At 38.2% G+C, this 5,954-nt stretch overlaps 1 non-coding gene across 1 annotated transcript; it reads right to left on the minus strand.

Annotated features, from left to right (window-relative positions):
• Positions 1 to 3,488: 3,488 nt before the first annotated feature.
• LOC119818137 lies at positions 3,489 to 3,649 on the minus strand. The gene has a single exon (XR_005286046.1). It is a non-coding gene; the product is annotated as a U1 spliceosomal RNA (small nuclear RNA).
• Between the last annotated feature and the right edge of the window lie 2,305 nt (positions 3,650 to 5,954).

Consider the following 5,954-nt stretch of genomic DNA (forward strand, 5'->3'; position numbering starts at 1 on the left):
AAACGAATCCATTGTAATAATCTCTAGTTTCAACAAATAATTTTAATTCATTTATGTTTAATTTCATTTCTAATTTTTAGATATATTTCTATTATTTTATTTTGTAGCATGCATTTTTCTCCTTGTCACTAAATAATATTTGATATTTTAAAGCAAGTATCCATAAATAGCAACTGCTCTAATTATTTTTTGAATCTTGACTATGTTTATATATACATACACATATACACAATATATGTATATACATACATATATACCTTACTTTTTGTTATGGCCTGAACTGTGTCTCCAAGTCCCCAAATTCATATGCAGAAACCATAAGCTTCAATTATGTGACTATCTTTGGAGACAGGACCTTTAAAAGTTTAATTAAGTTAAAATGAGACCATTAGAATGAATCCAAGCCCAATCTGAGTATATTCTTATAAAACAATAAAACTGGGGTACTCAAACACATACTGGAAATGTGCGTACAGGGAAAACACAGTGGGAAATGTAAACTGAGGACGTGATGAGTCCAGGGTGATCACAGCCTGAAGAGGGAGACCAGGCAGTACACATTTGATTGTGTATTCACTGCCACCCAGTCTTAGACTTGTAGCTTTCCGTCTGAGGAAATTGTCTTCTGGTCGCTTGGGTCAGCCGGTGTCTATGTGTGGTTATGACAATCCTAGAAAGTGAGCATAATCTCAAATGATAGCACTAGAAGCATCCACCATTAGTCGAAGCTTTTCCATTTCAGCATTTGGGAGGGTGCCTCTTTGTCTTTTGGCAAAGGTGGCTGTTCTTGAGTCACCTGCTCTTGGCCTCGGTGTTCTGTGGTAGGTGATCTTTCCCTTTTCTCTAGAAGGATTGCGGATATTCTTTGTAGCCACGATATTTCACACATCTTGCTGATGTGCAATGCTATTTTTATCGCTTGGCCTTCTGACATCAATCTATTGTCTTTAGCACTGAAATATTTCAAGCACAATGTTTGGAAATACTGATCTTTCATCCTTCTCTAGAAATGAGCCATTAAGCTGATAGTTTGGCTGGAGTCCTAGTTGTGCAGCTGTTCCTCCTTCTTGAGCTTTTTAGAAGCTACAATCCTGGTAACAGGTGGTAGGACTTCAAGCTTTCATTCAACCCCAGACTGTCAGTTCCAACACATGAGATTCAAGCCTACCCCCTACTATGTTTGGTTCTCAACTGCCCACCTTGTAAGTTGGCTAGGTGAGTCTGACAGGGCATACTTTTAGTTCCTTATTATTGTCGTGTGTTTTGTTTTATTGCTGGGTTATAGAAATGATTATCTTTCTTTTGTTAACCATTTTTAAAACATTGAAACAATTTTGTACTTACTGAAGAGCTTCGAGATAACTCATAAAGGTCTATAATTTTTATCCAGCTTTCCCTAATGTTACCATCTTATATAACACACCTTTGTATTTATTTTTATTTTGCAATTAATGTTTTACTACTCTGTGCTTGGCACCAGTGGGTGGTGGGAGTATAAATTTATCAAGCCATCTTGACTAGAAATTTTAGGCTAGAATCCTTCCATTGGTCAACTACTTAATCATCCATCCATTCATGCAATGAATATTTATTAAGTCCTTATTATGTTTCAAACATTGTTCTAGGCCCAGCAGATGGTCAAAACGGTCAAAACTATATGCCCTTGAATTGCTTCAATGCTAGTTTTTGGGCTGGAAAGATGGTTCAGTAGTTATGAGCACTTGATGCTCTTCAAGAGGACCCTGGTTTGGTGCTCAGCATCTACATGGCAGCTAACAACCCTCTGTAAGTCCAGATCCAGGGAAACCCATGCCTCCTTTTATGCAGATAAAACATCAATAGATACAACACCTTAAAAATAATTCTTTAATTTATCTCTGTTATGTTCAGAAACAGAGTCAAGAATAAAAAAATGGTAAACTATACAGTGATATATATAGTGATATATGATATATAATATATATAGTAATATTGCTATGTAGGAAATATAAAAAGAGAATAAGAAGTATTTGGGCCTTTTAAAAATTTTGGTATTAAATATGGTGGCTAGGAAAACTTTATTGGGAACAACTGAGTGGTTGTTCGGTCATACTCAGGGAAATCATTGTCCTCAAAAATAACTTTCAGAACTAAGTGTCAGAACCATGAACCATCAAGGTTGAGAAGCATGAAGTAACTTGTTTTGAACATAGCCAGTACACAGAGAAACTGTGATTTGGACGTAGGTCTTTGTGACCTCAGAACTTCTGTTTTTATCTGAGTGGTTAAGTACAGACCTCCAAAGAGATATACACACATCAGTTTCAAGGGATGCATTCTGGCCCTTGTATTCATATAACTTCAAGATCAGTCATGGTGTTCTCATAAACCTTTCAACAAAACATAGGAATCTGTTTACAGAGTACTCGAGGTTTTTCAGCAAGATATTTTCCCTGAACTCGCCAAGCTTCATAAAATTTGACTTTGACCTCACTAACCAGTGGTATAGGAACTTGAGCATCACAGCCAGCCTGTGGATTGGCCAGAGCCTCTGTGTACCTGTCAGATCCCACATAGAGAAGCTAAAGCTTTTTTTCTAAGTGTATTTGTTCTTGTTTTGATACCCTGAAACACTCACAGTATCTGCGCTCACCAAAATATATCAAGGAAGAAGATCCCCTGTAAGTCAATCCTTCCCATATTTAGAGACAGACAACCAGTTTGTGTTATAGAAAGCTTGGATTACAAGAAAATCTTAAGGGACAGCAGGCATAATTTGCTCTTGGAAAGGAATACAGTAATAAGAGTTCGCGCTGAGAAGAGGGTCGTGAAGAAAGGGTCATTAAGAAAGGGTCATTTTAGTGTTTGATTCTTTGGAAGAGTTTAAACATAAATCTTGAAGCTGGTCTTTAGAACTTGGAGCCAAGTCTTGAAGGATAGAGTCAAATGAAGATTCAACACTTATCCTGGGCCATTTGCCTCTCTATGACAAACTCCAAACTGCCCTTGCAAATGTTCATTAAGTTTTTACTGCTACTGTTGCCCTTACGTTCTGCTCTTTATGCTTCCTTCTCATCACTCCTGCTTTGTTCTGAACATCGTCTGCAGAATTTTATTTCCATGGAATCTTCCACCAGGATGGTGTCAGTCTAGTGAGTTTGTTGTCTAACAAGGATCTTTCTCTCATCTTTGCATATCAAGATGCAGTGTCCTTGTTGAAGTCTCTGCTCAAAGGTTCTCCACTGTGTATGTTTTCCTAAAATTTTTAGTTAATACTACCTCTTTATGTTTCAGTGTTTCCTTACAGGAAGATAATAAGAAGGAAGAAGAAAAGATGAGAAGAAATAGAAGGAGGAGAAGAAACTGGATGAGGAGGACAAGGAGGAAAGTAGAGAACGAGAAAGATGGGGTTAATGCAAAGAAAAGTGTTAGTTACCATGGCTTGCCTACAGTAGGCTCAAATGGGTGACTTTTTAAAAAATATCTCAGGCTAAGCATGAGGGTGGTTTTAGGGGGTATCTTAAATACAACTCCCATTATCACAAATTATGCAACTGGTTTTCCACATTTGGGGAAATCACAGTGTCAGTACATCCAGAATGTGACCAATGAGCCTCGGCTTGGGAAAACCACCTTTGTGAGCATGGCATCTCCCCTGCAAGGTTAATTCCCCAGTGAATTTTGCACAATGATCTATTCAGCAATGCCTTACTTAATAAAGGGAACAGGTGAGCATTAATAGCAAGGAGCACATTGATGTTTCGTGTGAGATAAGTGAAACTCTGCTTGGTTTCTAAAAGCAGGGTCTTTGGATGAAATGCTCCTGCACTCATCTTGCCTTGCACAGTTGCCTGGCTCTGCCTCTCCTGAGTTTTTTTTTTCTTTTCCAAATGTAACATTAACCCTAAAGTCCAGGTCAGATATAACTAAACTCTTTAAAGGTCACTGAAGTGCGCTCTTCACTCTTGAGCTTGTATTTCCTCAGTGGTGGAGCAATAGGCATAAACTCTGGCATCCGTTCTTCCAGCCACTGTCACAGCTGAAGTCTGCTTTAGAAAGTGACTATGGATATGGTTTCCTCAATATGTTTGAAAATGCAAACAGAACGTCTCTCATAGACTTTTATGTGAATTAAAAGAGATAATATATATATATATATGACTAATTCAGATTAAGTACAAAATAAAAGATGTAACTATAATGGTTAATGGCAATGGCCTCTCTGTAGGCAGTGTTAGAGTTGAGCTATTCTCAGTGATCCTTTCATAGACTCTGTTTCTAAATCATGTAAGCTGTTCAGGCTGCTTGTTCTTCTTGTGGCAGTTGACCTATGATGACCTTCATCAATGTAATAATAATAATTTATTGTTATTATTATTATTATTATTATTATAGAGTTTTCTACCCTTCCAATCAAATGAGGACAACCAGGCTTTGGTGGTGGCCTTTAATCACTTCTGAAGAGAATGTCTTCGAGAATAATAAGCCTAGGTGTAGGTCATTAAAGAAAGCACACTAATGCCACTTGTATATTAATGGTTTAATTATAAAATGATCATAGATTTATGAAAGGTTTTAACAACTAACCAATAGTGCTTGTGCCTACCACTGTGCTCTTCTATTGCTGTGATAAGACACCGTGAACAAGGCAACTTATAGAAGAATTTATTTGAGACTTATGGTTTCAGAGGGTTAGAGTCCGTGATCGCCATAGTGAGGAGCGTGGCAGCAGGCAGGCATGATTCTGGAGCCACAACTGGGAGCTCACACCTGGAATCACACATGAGAAGCAGAGAGTACCTGAAAAGGGGACAAGTCATTTAAAATCCTTTCACAACGTCAAAGCCAATTCTCAATGACACACCTACCCCCAAAAGGCCACAAGTCCTATTTCTTTCCAATTTCACCAACTGGGAACCAAGTACTCTAATCAACACATTCCACTTCCTGGCCCCCATAGCCTTGCGGCCATATCATGATGCAAAATATATTTAGCTTAACTTCAAAAATTTATGTTTTCTTTAAGTCTCAACACTGTTTCAAAGTCCAAAGTTCAAAGTCTTGTGAGACTCAAAGCAAGCTCTGAATTGAAAACACACGTAAAACCTAAAATATTACATATTTCCAATATACAATGGCAAAGAATGTACATTATAATTCCAAAAGGGAGGAATTGGGGCATAGTGAGGAAATACTATATCAAAGCAAAAATGAAACCCAGCAAGGTTAACAGTAAATCCCGTGACTCCATATCTGATGTTGGAGGGCTTAAATGGCTTTGCCTTTCTGGCTTCAGAGACTACAACACAATTTTGTCTCTTGAATTGATTCCATTCCTAGTGTATAGCCCTCCTTGGTAGATATTCCATGACTCTGGCATGTTCAACATCCTATGGTCTCCAGTGCAATGTTGGCTTCCTTGTCATAGCTTTATACAATGAATGACCTTTCAGGACTTCTTAACCTCTCAGAATTTTCATACAGGGCTTACCCTGCCACGTGTCGATTGACCTCTAAATCTAGAACCACGTGGATGATGTTACCAAATTTGGATGCCCACTGGGGATGGAGTCTGGTTCCTTCAAATTACATCTACAGCCTGCCGCTAGTGACACACCTCCAACAACAAGGCTTTCTCTCCCAGTTCTTTATAAATACTCCCACCAACTAGGGACCAAATATACAAACATATGAGTTTATGGGAGCCATTCTCATTCAAACCATTTATCCCATGAACATGTTTTTCTGCTCCAGCAACACAGCTTGCATTTAGTGGTCATGTATTCTTCACTTTTGATGAGAACACCTTCGGCATCATCTCCTTTACTTTATATTTGGCTCTATACTTTTTAGGAAAATTGGCCAAATACTTTGTAGCACATTCGTCAATTAGTTTGGCATTTCCTCCTATCTTCCTGGTTGTTCACATGCCACAGAATGATACTGGGTACTCTCCAGTTCACCGAATCAAGAGG

This window comes from Arvicola amphibius, chromosome 6 (genome assembly GCF_903992535.2).
Source record: "Arvicola amphibius chromosome 6, mArvAmp1.2, whole genome shotgun sequence".
Taxonomy (NCBI): domain Eukaryota; kingdom Metazoa; phylum Chordata; class Mammalia; order Rodentia; family Cricetidae; genus Arvicola; species Arvicola amphibius.